Source organism: Homalodisca vitripennis, chromosome 1 (genome assembly GCF_021130785.1).
Source record: "Homalodisca vitripennis isolate AUS2020 chromosome 1, UT_GWSS_2.1, whole genome shotgun sequence".
NCBI classification, from domain to species: Eukaryota; Metazoa; Arthropoda; class Insecta; order Hemiptera; family Cicadellidae; genus Homalodisca; species Homalodisca vitripennis.
Window position 1 is genome coordinate 81004560 of NC_060207.1, and position 15068 is coordinate 81019627.

The window sequence follows — 15068 nt, forward strand, 5'->3', positions numbered from 1 at the left end:
ATATATATATTATTATATTCAATATCTAAAGTCTGAGCCTTCTCGATATAACCGTCGCAAAGATCTCTTTAGACACTTTATTTATTCTATCATGTCTTGGAAGTGACATTTCTTAAGACTATTTTTCCTTGAAAGCCTTCTTAAGTGGTATATATCAAGGTATTGTGATTTGTGATGTAACCAACAATCAAGTTCTACAAGATCCAATACAAATCATCAATTGACGTTTTATATTTATCTCTATTAGCAATTTTATAATTACATTTTTCTCTCTCCAACTCGTTTTATTAATTTGACAACTATTTAGATGTATATTGTCTAAAAATAAAAAAGTTATTCAGACTTTTTGTTCTCAAAATATTTCTTTGAATAAGTAAATATAGAATTTACATTAAGAATTTTACATCTCTAATGCCTTTTGTTCTCTGCAGCAAAATTAGAGCATTAGACAAACGTTCATTTATGCTTATTCTTACCTCGAATTAGACCAATATTATAACGACAATAGGTGATTCAGTACAAGAATAACTCGAGACCACTGCTCCATAAAATCTCTATTCCCTCAGCGAGAAGAACACTGCAAGTTTGCACCACACACCTTAAAGCCAAACTAGAAACCCTCCTAATAAAGGCTTATAGCACATTGTAGTGTAGTTAATCACTTCAGAACCAGCTCCGGCCCAGCTGTTACCATTGCAATTACTGCTACTTCCTTCCATTAATTTCTGACATGTCACAGGCAGCGAAAGCTCTTGTCCGAGCGGCTACAGGAACAGCGGCGGCTGTCCTAACTGTTCCTAGACTCACCGCTCAACCAACACTGTGACAAATGGAGGTTTTTCAATGGCTTGTCTGCATTCATTATCTGGGGCAGCTGACCGTGGACGACAGAACCGATTTCTTCATCCACCTATGTCTTGCAATGCAGCCTCAGTCTTCGTCGTTGAGGTAGGTTATCTGTTCCATCATTTCGAGGGTTTTCAAGAATTTGTTTTCCTTAAATTAAGTAAGGACATCTTCTTTATAACCTGTTTAAAAAGATCAAGATTATTTTTCCAGTGTGTCTGCAATATTCGGGATTCTTCAATACCATGATTTTTGAGATATTTAATCTATTAAAAAGAATGTCCTTTATGCAAATCCATCGTTTAGAAATTATATTCTATAAATTCTGCACTTTTGAATCTTCTTCAATGGAGCAGAAATATTTATAAAAGTCTATAAATATTTAATTCATTGTTTAAATATCATTGTGAACAATTTATTATTTTGGGGTACCATCTTTTTCTAACGTGATTTGAGCTTCATATGTTGGAGGTGTACATCTAAACTGTGCAGTGGAGATTGATCGTCTTTTTCTTAAAAGTGTTTATATTTTTTATAACTGTTGTCGAAACGTCAGTTTTTACATCATGTACAACCTCCATAATCCTTATCCTTATTCTTAAACGTTAAGGAACACTACGTGGGATGATTTGTTTTTAGCACTCACAGTTAGAGATCGCCATTTTGAGAGAAAAATATTTAACGCGTTGATTGAAGAAGGTTCTTTTCAGTGTGGCCGAAATATTTCAAGATTTTAGTTGTGATGGCGTTTTTACTACGTGGTTTGGTCAACGGAAATACCTGGATGATAATCATTGTGAAGGCTAAAACATGAACAACTACACATGGAATATATAGCAATATCGATAAATTATAAACCTAATTGGCTGAGCATCAGCGAAGTCTATTGATCGAGATGCTGGAAAAATTGGATATCTGCTTGTCCGCACAAATCTGTAGACTTGCATGAAGTCATTTATATACAAGGAACATCGAGTTCGATGTTGGTGCATATCACTCCAAAGGATTTTGGGTAGCGTTAGCGACATTTAAACATCGATTTTATGGCAATGATACAATAACAGAATGTTTAAAAAAAGTTTGTCAAGCTTTTTAATAGTTTGATAAAAAATTTATAAACAGACTAAACTCTTTCTATGGCAGTTAACATGTTATATTTTATGAAGTTGTTACATTCTATGGGGTCTTTTATTATTTCATTGTATCAATTTATTCGTGTGTAGATCAGATATAGATTGAGGATGGTGTATGTCCCTCCATGGAATTCGGCTGATCAAAATTGATGTTCTGTAACTCTACTGAGCTGGCAGATTTTCTCTTCTGTCTGACTGGGAACTATAAACATTAATTTTCTGTCCAATAACAAGTATGTCACCTATCTTCAGGATATCTCGAGAATGAAATGAACGATATACTCGAGCAATTGAATATGGAAGTTTCTTCAACTCCTTCATAACTAATTTATCAATGATTTATAGTGAAATAGAGGAAGCAAACGAAGTTTTTTCAACTTATTAATGATTACAAGACTTTCCACTTTGAAACAAAGCTAAGGGAAACAGACGCAACTAACCTCCTTTCCATGAATCAACGGTAACGGAAAAGAAATCTAGACCATTAGATAGAAAATTCCAACATTCTTGTATTAGGCGAAAGAAGTTTCCATTAAAATGTAAATATTGCCATATTAATAGAGAGTTGAGGTTTCCCATGTAAGAAATATCGCAAAAAGCCGATGTGAAGGGAGATAGAATCGCGGCGCACCGGTATTAAAGCTAACAATGAGAGACTTGTATGGGTGGGAAACTCACATGAACGGACTGTTACTGGCGATCAAATTGACTAAGTGGACCTGTTCTTTGTCTTATGAAAGCGTAATTTGTATGAGAAGGTTTTGTAACATTACTCTCCTTTATTGCTGCTCCTTAACTTGTTGGACAAACTGGTTTCTGTTCGGTCTAAACACATTATCAAATCTTTAGAGAAAGATCTCGTTATCAGTATCCAATTTAAATTCAAATTACCCTCACCTAGAACTAAACGATATTCAAGGAACGAGTAAACAGCGTACAGTTTATTAAGTAACTACACATCTTTAAAATATTAACATTTATTTAATTTTTATTAACTTCAACATATTATGATAATATATTTATCATTGGAACATGCATGAATTCTCATTACTTCCAGCATATGATAATAATATTACATCTATCACTTGAACACTAGTGAGTTCCACTTATCGCTTGAATAAGCGTAATGACAAGACATTTTATGGAAAATGTAAAAAAATGTATTAGTCCGTATAGGTCAAACATTTTAAAACGTTGTTGTTTGAAAGTCAAAGAATGTCACATAATATAATATATATATATATATATATATATATATATATATATATATATATATATATATATATATATATATATATGAGTTTCGTTCAGTTAAACATACAAGATAGAAATATTCTAGACCTAGTACCGTATAAGATGCATCGATAAGAATAAAACTAGGGACATTTTTTGGAGGCACTTGGACCATACAATTAGATGTTGCTTATGTAAAATCAGTTTTAATGCAAACTTTCAAGGTCAATTTGCAAAGCTCAACTCGTTCTCGAGATATCCCCCTGAGTTATAAGCTTCACTTGCTTTCTGCCAAATCCTATGACTTACATGCATCATATCGAAATCGATCTTGCCTATATAGAATTGAAGCTCCATGCAAGTCTGTAGCCAATTCATTTTCGAGATATCCTGCGAACAGACACATTAACAGAAAGGTTCTGCGAAGCTTCGCTAACGCTCAGCCAGTAAAGTGAATAAGAATATCTCTAAACACGTCTCCTCACAGTCCAAATAGCGCCTAAAACCCCGTGTATAGAAACGAATTCGAATACTTGGAACAGGGTAGATTAGAGCAAAGTGAATACCTGTCCACTAACTTGTTATAATGCATGCGTTTCATATATGAATATATAACAAATAGTTATAGACTAGTTAACATCTGTTGACAGAATATGGCCAAAATATTTCAAGAATGCAATTGTGTAAGCAACGTTTCAACGTTGTGTAAATCGGAAAAAATGTACACGTTAGTTTTAAAGATGTTCCAAAATGTCTAAATATTCTTATAACATTGTATTTATTAAAATTAAATAATTTTGAAAACAATAAATAGAAAAAAAACTAAGTTTATAGCATAGAATATTTTTGCATACAACCTAATGTTGGTAGGTAAATAATTAGAATCAATAATAATCAAATAATTAATTGTTTGCCAAAATAATACTTCTATTTCTGTGGTTTTATATCTCCATTTTTTTCAATTTCATTGTCCATAGAGTATACATTACCCACAGCGCACAGGATAATGTTTTGAGATTATTCCACTGTCATAATTAACTGCGAAAGCTGAACTTTATATTACATTTTGCACCGATTTTATACCATGCAGTTTTAATAAACTTAGCAATAAAATTGGCTATAAGCCAATTATAGCGTGATTATTTTAAACACAATTTTACCTTTCTATAAGGAATTGAACGTTCAAAATATTACATTGGTGTTTATTACTACAATTAAGAAATAATATTATAAAAATATAGCAAGTCTCGGGGTACAATACATCACTGAAACACGCTCACGTTATTCTCAAACGTATATTATAGTTTTTGTACCCAAACATATATTTACGTATTTGACAAATAATTTTTATGTATCGAATATATCACTCAAAATCTACATATGTATTTTGGAGGCAGGACCCCTTTTAAATTAGATAGCTAGTTAATGTATCACTCACAAAGTGGCTATAGTGATGTTAAGATGGCTTAGAGAGGGGAACGAGTTTTAACAGCTTTATCAAACAGTTGCATTATGACCCATGCTTCAAATCAGATCAGCAGTTACATTATACATTTTATTATCTTTTACAATAAAAATTAATTAAGCGTTAAAAAATTATATTTTTTTATTTATTGACACAAACATGTCTATTAACAATTTAAAGATCACTAATTAATCTGGCACCATTTCAACAACGAGGCCTGCACTTTGTTGGACCTGTAAATCCATTTAATTACGATTAAGTGACAAATAAAGTACTTTAATTGGCTACGCGGTTTTTTTAATTTTTACACTTTACATTATTATTAACCACAAACAACCGCATGAGGATTAGCTTTAGCTAGTAAACATCACCCATAATAAAGAAGAGCTTTGCATGCCCTAAATGAAATTCACAAGCCCACTAGAATATCATTTGGAAAATTGTTGACGTTTTAGGAACTGTTATTGTTTAACTTACTTTGTGATTTTTGCTTAACTTAGATTGCAATGAATCTGTAATATTATAATTTTTTAAATTAATTTGATTTGTTGAAATCCCTGTTCGATTTTCCATGCTGAAGAAATGCGTAAAAATGAACAGCACGTTTATAACGGTAATTTCATAGTGATTGTCTAAGTAAATAAATAATTTATTTTGGAATGATATGTAGAAAACATACAGCTAAGGTCAACAAACAAGTTGAAGTTCTAAATTAAAAAACACTTACCTTAGTTTCAGCGGCATCACCTCCCCATGCCTGAGCACGGGACACTAACACTGATAGCGGCACACCTGTACACGGTCACCGGTGGGTACTCACTGACACTGTGACGGCGGGGCGGTCTGCTGGCGAGTGCCCTAGGGGAGGGGGGGAGAGAAAGTGTCACCCAGTCGTGTTAGTGTTTTATCAGACGGGCCACCCGCACTATTTACGGCGCCGAACGTGTTTTTCTCTGTTCATATCTTCTTATTGGTGTTTTGATTATTTTAGAGTCACACATTCTACATTTGTTTCTTCAGAAAAACATTTTGTGACACACATCTGTATTAAATATTGACATTCCACTAGAATATTATTAATTATCACAGACTTTAAAATTATTTGAATTCAGACCTTCTACCATAAGGCTTTTTTGGATGTATTAACTAATAGTATTAAATTAACATTGAAGAAAATATTTGAAATCATCGACATTTTTATCGCATATTATATGTGAATGTACATAGTAATGATATGAAATATTGGAATATAAGATAACAGTCTTAGCTTATCGATGACCGTACAGAAGAACGGTTAAATCGGGTAACAGGTAGAACGAGCCCGTGCTTAGTCATGACTGTGTACAACTTTATCTGTTCTACTGTACACTGTGTACAACTTTATCTGTTCTACTGTATACTGTGTACAACTTTATCTGTTCTACTGTATACTGTGTACAACTTTATCTGTTCTACTGTATACTGTGTCCGGACACCTGTGGCCTCTCAGAGATTCATAAACACCCGACGGACACGAGCTCTTTTGCACGTAGACCTACGTCACTAATGATCCTGGCATGACTAGTTTTGTTAATTCTCATTTTAGTCAGTTAATTTAATTACATACGCGTATCTAATCTTCACAACTTGAAAACAATTGAAGTGGCTGCAATACAATTTACAATATACAAATATTGTATACTACACCAAATTTAAGGCGCGTTTATACTCATATCATTTATTTTTTCATGGGTAGGCTATACCATATTATAACAAATTTCAAAAAATAAAAAAAATTTAAATATGGTTTCTGTGTACTATGGTATCAGTTGAGGTAGTAAAGGTCAACCGTAGGCGTCTGCGTTTAGTAGTAAGGATCTTATATGTCTTCAGGAGTCCGCTTGAACGGAACACAGGGTCCTCGAAAGATATTGCAACAATATATAGTAGTGGCGTAATATTTACAGATTCTGAGGCGATTCCATTACACAATAATCAGTAAATTTCCAGACCTAGAATATCAACTCGTACCTTTGGAGGATTTGAAGGATGGGTAGGTTTGCTACCTCGGTTACTTCATGTGGGAAAGTTATTCTGCTGAACATCTTTCATTGAATTACTCTACTTGATACACCCTCTGCAGTCAAAAATAAATAACGTGATTTAACAAGAACTTTTAAACGTTATTGATACACTTATCTACCTATATTATTCACATATATTTTAAAATAATTCTTTTTAAAATTTACACCGAATACGTTCAAAATCACGTTTGACTAACCAATGGTGCCCATATAACTTTGCAAAATTTGTTACAACTTTTAACTTAGAAGCACCATAAATAAACATCTGTTAAAAGAAGGTTCAGTTTACACTATTAGTTTAATACGAAGAATACGATTACATCACAATAGTACAATCACAGTGTCATGAAAATTGTTCATGAAGGATGTTAAAATAACGCTAAAATTTCAATTTTGAAATATATTATGTATTCTAAAAATGGTCAGCTATTAAATTTAGAAACACCTTAGGCTATATCAAATCCAACAGTATCTGTTATTGTACACTTCATATATTAAAAAGTTAATGATGAGTTGAATTTTGGAACACCTCAGGATACATCAAATCCAACAGTACCTATTATTGTATACTTCATATACTAAAGAAGTGACGGAGGATCGAATTTTGGCACACCTTCACGTTACGTCAAATCCAACAGTACATACTATTATACGTATGCCGTTCGTCATATAATAATGAAGTTAATAAAAGATTGAATTTTGGGACACCCTAACAATACACGATACGCAACTGTACTTGTGATGTGTAGGCGTAATATTAATGTGATACATATTACGATAAAACATACGAAAGGGCAGCATGATAAAAGAGGACATATGGTCGAAATTGGAAAGAATCCTGACAACAATTGAAAACAGATTGTCGATTTTCTTAGAACTTGACTTGTAAGGTAACCTGCGAAATAGGAGAACACTAGTAGCTATCCGCAAACTTGGACCCCCTCAGTTAGACTAAATCAGTGCATCCACTGTCATATGAAAACTTATTTCAGTGATCTTGCATTTTCAATTGGAAAAAATGATATTACGATTGATATATCAGTTGAATACATTTTATCCCGCATGTTCGGTTAGGTTTTAAAATAAAAGCTCTGGAATCCAATCAATGATTACGATTTTCAGATATTTGTTGACTGTGCCCAGGTATTAGTTCGGGGAATCCGATCAATAATTACGATTTCCAGATATTTGTTGGCTATGCTCTGGTATTAGTGCGGGGAATCCGATCAATGATTACGATTTCCAGATATTTGTTGGCTATGCTCTGGTATTAGTGTGGGGAATCCGATCAATGATTACGATTTCCAGATATTTGTTGGCTATGCTCTGGTATTAGTGCTGGGAATCCGATCAATGATTACGATTTCCAGATAGTTGTTGACTATGCTCTGGTATTAGTTCGGGGAATCCGATCAATGATTACGATTTCCAGATATTTGTTGGCTATGCTCTGGTATTAGTGCGGGGAATCCGATCAATGATTACGATTTCCAGATATTTTTTGGCTATGCTCTGGCATTAGTGCGGGGAATCCGATCAATGATTACGATTTCCAGATATTTGTTGGCTATGCTCTGGTATTAGTGCGGGGAATCCGATCAATGATTACGATTTCCAGATATTTGTTGGCTATGCTCTGGTATTAGTGCGGGGAATCCGATCAATGATTACGATTTCCAGATATTTGTTGGCTATGCTCCAGTATTAGTGCGGGGTATCAGATCAATGATTACGATTTCCAGATATTTTTTGGCTATGCTCCAGTATTAGTGCGGGGTATCAGATCAATGATTACGATTTCCAGATATTTGTTGGCTATATCATAATTTAGTGTGTTGTTAATTTAGTAATTTCTTATGAAATCGCAATCGCTGAAATTTTTTCGAACACGGGAGATCAGACTTACTTGGACTTTCTAGGACCACAAAATAAGCTGAATCATCAAGAGTTTGCTCAGTCCAGACAGATATGGGGATCAGACTGAACACCTTCAGACAGATGAAGTCATGGGAAAGTAGCGTCAACTTTGCCTTTCAAGATTCAAAGAGTCTGTGGGCTTTCCACCTACTTTGCTTGGACAACAGAACACAAATGACTCGTTACGTCCTAAGTGGACAAGAGCCGGTAGGGGAACGGTTTGCTCAACCGCGGCAGACCGCACCACCCGCGCATTGCTCAATACTGACTGACCGAGCCACACCTACAACTGCGGTCCTGACCTGGACAGATCATTGGACAGCTGTTAGGAGATAAGCACAGTGCTCGAGTGAAAGCGATGTTGACCGAAGCTGTAGATGTTTATAACGCTGTAAAACCAATGCACCTGGAACATAACCAGCCAGTCCTTCAAAGCGAGATTATTTTGGTCCCTATCAGATATCACAGCAAACCGCTGATTCACAACCCGTTTGTGGGAAAGGAGAAAAACACGAACCGGATATTTACGACAGCTGATGAAATGGAATTAAATAAAGAAATCTTCGGCGAGAAACATTAATGTCCCCAAAATCACGTGAATACAAAAACATCCTTAATATGGAGCTGGGCCATCTAGAATTCTGTGAAAAGTCTTAAGCTCTCGGGATATTTATAAGATGTATAATGATTATGTTTCATTTCCTATTTTATTTATAATAATATGTGTTAAATCTAATGTATTATACTCCTAAATTATTTGTTTAAGCCAAATTAACTCTCTACTTGTTTCTTTGAAAATTCTCCAAGAGAAAATTAATTTCACCACCAACAAATTTTAAACAAAAATATTTCTTCTACATCAAAGTGCAAATCATATGGACCAAGCTCTTAAATATTATTTTTACTATGGGAATACAGTGTGTTATAATTTATTAACTGGGCTTATGTTACAACTTGCAATGTCTAATTATAGCTCATTAAATGTAACCACAACAAACTATTTCTTGGAACATTAAACATTTTTATAACATTATATCTTTCTTAAAATAATTGTAAACATTTTAGTGATTTTGGTTACAATAGTTCACAAGGCAGACATATATTATTGCACTGATTTTGATTAATTAATAGGTGTTCGTTGAACTTTGATGGAAAAGTTGTAACTATTTAACCACAGTATTGCTTCCTGATTAGATATTAAATTTAACAAAAATTTAAAAAAGAAAATTCATTAAAAAAAATAGCATCTGTTTGTCTCTCTATTGAATTGACCTACGTTGATGTAACTACAGTATTATTTGCATATATGATTGGTTTTAAATGTGTAATGGTAAGAAATATGTTCTGAGAAAATGTTATTCTTTGATGTTAACTCTTTCAATTCCATCCAATTTTAACCCCCCACTAAAACTAGCGCGAATGATAATTGATTTTGTTCTTTAAAACAGTTTGTGTGCTTATTCAGTTGGGAAAATTACAAAATATTTCAACTTCTTTCCTTGTTGATAAAAATAAACTCAGGCGCTTTCAGAATATAGATCAGATTGTTGGGCTGCTATGAACCATTTCTAAATCACGACGTTATTGAAAGTAAACTGTCTTGTTCCGTTATCTAGGCTTCGAATCGTTACAAGGCCGCTAGTAAATCTACTTAAACGGCGGCCAAAACAAGCGGGTAGTGTATGTCTGTACCGCAGCTAATGTAACAACTAACATTTGTTTTGGTTTGTCTGTCACTGCACGCCTCGATCTGATTTACATTCAGTCTCCCGCTCCACCCACTCGGTCGACCTTTCCTTTCCCTAACTCTGGCCTCGTCGTCAGGCCTCTGCATTCCTCAGTCTTGACAGCGCGTGTACGATGTGGCCAACACTAGTGTCAACCTCAAGTCAGGAATGTTAAGGTGAAGGCCAATAGGGCAATAAAGAGTTTCTGGAATTGCTATAGACCCTCGTGCGCTGATTGAGACCGCAACAAAATTTGTCATTTTGACTTTTTGTTTCCCCCTTTTTTAATAACTGATTTTTTTAATTTTTTTGTTAATAATACATTTGAGGAAGATAACAGATAGGCTACATGGGTGTGTTTTTAATACTTATAAACTTATATTGTAAATTAATGTGTAAGTATATTTCATATATTTTTGTTTTTACATAAATGATTATTTTTTTCTATGGTAATAATAGCATGCACTGTTTTTGTAATTCAAATTCAAATTTCGATATCCAGTTTACGAATAATTTAATATATCACTCAGATACGATTTGTCAGTTTCATTATCAAATAATTAAAGCGTTTTTCATCAAGGACATCAATTACCTAAGAATTTTCATTCACATTGAATAATATTCTATTTGAAAAAAAGTATAAAATAATTTAGAAAACATATCTGATTATAAAGTCAAATCCAATCTCAGCATTTCGGGTACATTTATAACTACGTTATAATAATTAATATAATAACTATTATAAGTAATAATATTTTATTATAATATATACTAAATTATCAAATTATTTTTAAGCTTTGAATAACTCAAAATTACTATATTATTTATCTGATTACTTCAAATACTGAAAGATTCATATAACGACCGCCGCGCAGGATTAAAGCTTGGAATGGGTCTAAGTTTTCTGTATCCCATGCCATGAGTAGGCCATAAGAGAACTATTCTAAAGAGAACCTTATAGTTTAAAAAATTAACCATTTCTCTTGATTAATGTATGTTTTCTTTAGAATAGGTACCAATGAGGCAGAGTAAAATATTCTTACTTATCAGGCTTACGTGAACAATGTCATGTCTATCGTATATGTTTTCCGGTTTATGACTGCATCCAAAAATAATAATTGTCTACAATAAAATATTGACATTTGTTGAGTTTTCTATAAAGAGATATTATTATTTTTTTAAATCCTAGAAAATGGGAAATTCTAAAATATAATGGTTGGTTAATAAATTTAGTTTATTTTTAGTTTAGAAATTTACAAGCATGCACGTTCCTCATCTGTCAGGAAATCGCACATACTTATTCATAATTGGCATAATCTTACACGGCAAAATACATTAGGAGAAGAGTAGCGATAATTAAACATTATTACACTTCATTGCCACAGAGTAATCAAGGAAATTAATGTAGTTACCACAGAACTTATAGCGTGAATCGTTCAGTCTTCAGGCCTCAGCGAGGATCTTCCTTCTTCTAACAACACAGCGATTATGTTAGCAGAGTGGCTAGAGGACGTTTTGATAATGAGATCCACGGAATTTCCCGCCATTCAGGTATTTCTGGAGGCAACAGGTGGGCATGTCAAGAATTCTGGTTAATTTTATTATTTAAGTTGGGATGTTTCGAACGAAGTTAGACTGAATTAGTAAAATAACAACAAATATTTCTCATAATATTTTTAAAAATCTTGTCAGCAGCGTAAAATACGAGATAAATATATTTTTTTGTTCCCTTTTCTACTTTCTTTTTTTACAAAGCCCTTTTTTATTTTGACCTGTTGAATGCCTTACTGGACGCCAACACCGGGCATTAAATGTTTCTCTTGCCGTTCAGCGCTCAGCTCATTCTGTCATTGTTGTGAATCATGTCAGTCACAAATCCCCCGCCTAGCTCCTTCTCGGCTTTACTCGCCGCCATAAACCGTTATTGCCTTCTCCAAAAGGTGTCTCATCAGGTCTGATAAATACTCCAAGTGACATTCTGGTGTAGTACAACCCCCAGGTCCAATATCTCATCAAACCGGTAAACAGTTGATAATATTCACCAAAACTAACTTTAAGCCTGTTTGTGTGTGGGGTTGGATACAGCTGAGGCCGTAGTAATGAATATTCGGAGTTTTAAGTTTACGTATATGTTTAATATTGGCAAATAAACATAAAAGCACCACTTCTAGTTGGTAAAATAAAATAAAATATTGCCACGTTGCTGCCAAATAGAGCATGAATGAACTAAAGTATGATACCATGAGATGGGCCTAAATATTCCATTGTTCTGTGGATTGTACCTTCGAAATTAATAATTATTAATATATTAATAATTAATAACTGTAAAAATAACTTCCCTTTACGATGAACTTGACTCACAAACGCGGGCATCAGCATTCTTGGCTCGACAATGCAGTTGTAGTCGAAAAAGGGGAAGATTAGTAAACTGGAAGTCTAAAACATGAAGTAATTGGGCTTGAACTCAAGAAGTGAGCTCGGAGAGCGAACTGCAACTCGTCTAGAAATCAATCCACCAAGAAATTAGTTCTAAGAACATCGGATGTAACTTATACTAACCAGTAACAAGTAACTGGGTTGCGAAAATATGTACTATATGAATTACAACTAAATAACGGCACAAAGTATAAAAGTGTTAAACATTATTCAAAGAGTTTATAACTGAGTAGTAAAGAGACAACAATAGAACATACTCGTATGAATAATACTACAGTGTAACATTATTTATATTTTATTAATTATGTAAAAAAATAGATGTAAAGTTTTGCCGATCATGATAAAATAATACAAAAGTAATTTGCAACATAAAAATTAACCAACTTCAAAAATCAAGGAGATAAAAAGTAAAAAATAATTTTAATTTGAGAAAACGAAAGTTAATAAAGTCTGCTAGTATACAATTTGAGAAGGCGGCGTCAAATTTTAAGAAACATGTATTACACACTTAATTAAAAACTTATGTTGTAGACATTTTCCCGTTATTGCAGTCCTTCTAAATGAAACTTGTAATGTTTCATAAGCAACAGATTGAAACATTCAAGCGTCAGTACTTATTCTATAATGGAATGTCGTTAGATGCACTGCATTAGCCAATGTATACATACAATTGCATTCACTGTTATGCTATACAGTGTGTAAATTCATGATACGCCTCGATATATTCCAGACGAATAGAGATATCAAAGTGCAACCTTACTTTTTTTTATTTTGTAAGAATAAAAAATTCCTCCACCCCATTTTCAAAGGAGAGTTGAATAAGGTAACTTTAAATTTTGAATTAAAACCCCTATCTTTCGACATGCCCTTTTAAGGGTCAATCTGAAAGAAACACATGACACTAAGAAAACATCTCTAAGACATTTATAACAAAAGTTATGGGCAAATAACAAAAACAAATAATCTGTAGGCACAATGCCAATGTCATGCGCATATCAACACAATGCATGTGTGATATCTTTCAGTAAGACTTTGAGGTGCCCAGGTTATCCCTTTACGTAATATCTAATTTTTGTGATGTGCAAAGTTTTGGTAAAGGTGTCTTTTTATAGGTAGCATTACAATGTAAGGGGTTATTTGCCTATGACTTTAGCTAAGAACATCGTAGAGAAGCTGTCTTCGTGCTATTGTGTTTCTATAGAATAGAACTTTGTCATGTCACAAGATAAGGGTTGCAGTTTTGAAATTTTAAAGTTATCCCCTTCTACCGGCCTTTAAAAATGGGGAGGAGGACAACTATGGTGAACATAATACATCGGTATCTCAATCCGTTTTGAATACATCCAGGCGTATCAGGTCTGAATTTACACTCCGTATGTACGAGTATATGTTTAACATAAGAGCTTGTAACCTTGACGAAAGTATGAACCATAAATATAGGTATTTAATCTTTCACGAAGTAATTCAATAACAGTGATTATTCATAAGACCACGTTCAAATAAAAACAGTTCTTTTGAACATATTTTATATGACCGCGTTCTATGTTAACATTGCATCCGATATCTTTTATATAACACTATTACTTATTAATCTACTAAATATATTTGGTACTACCTCAAAAAAAACTAGTATCGGAGTTGATAAACTTTTGTTTTCTCGAATTTCTTTCTATAATTTTAACGAATTTAAGTTTTTAGTACCTTGGATTTTTTTCGCTTTATTTTATTTAAAAAATGTTATTGCTATTTATTTTGTTTTGGCTAATGTTGTGTATTATTTCTTGTTATTTGGAATGAACGTGAAGATGGAGAGGGACTGGAACCTAATATTTAGCAAATCACACATAATTTATTTTGTTGGCTAACGTATCCATTCTTAGTGGGGTATAAATTTCTGTAAGGCACACCCTTCAAAACTTACTAGTAATATTAAGTTCTGGTCCCTGTTAAGTAATCAAAATAAAAAACAATAAACGTTTTACAATTGTATATAAAGTAACTTTTAATACGGCTCATCCCTTTTTAGTTTCTTTTTGAAATTTAATACTGTTGTTCCATGTTATTCCAAACAGAGTCTCGAGTGAATTTGAACTTAAAACTCTGGCAAAGTGAAACACATCGCATACCATGCCTGAGGTTGAGTGTAATTTACCATTCACTGTTCCTATACTGTTTGTAATATCTATACTGTCCTTCTGCTCCATTAAAAATATTCAACATATAAACCAACTGAGGTACCAAAGTATAT

The 15068-nt window shown here is 33.3% G+C and overlaps 1 protein-coding gene across 2 annotated transcripts in view; it reads right to left on the reverse strand.

The window, feature by feature from the left end:
- The window catches only part of LOC124365487, a 103476-nt gene extending 97985 nt beyond the window's left edge, over positions 1-5491 (reverse strand). For both annotated transcript variants that reach the window (XM_046821475.1, XM_046821472.1), the window contains exon 1: positions 5405-5491. The gene's annotated coding sequence lies outside the window, so the exon portion shown is untranslated. The remainder of the gene's footprint in view (positions 1-5404) is intronic.
- Positions 5492-15068: the final 9577 nt, after the last annotated feature.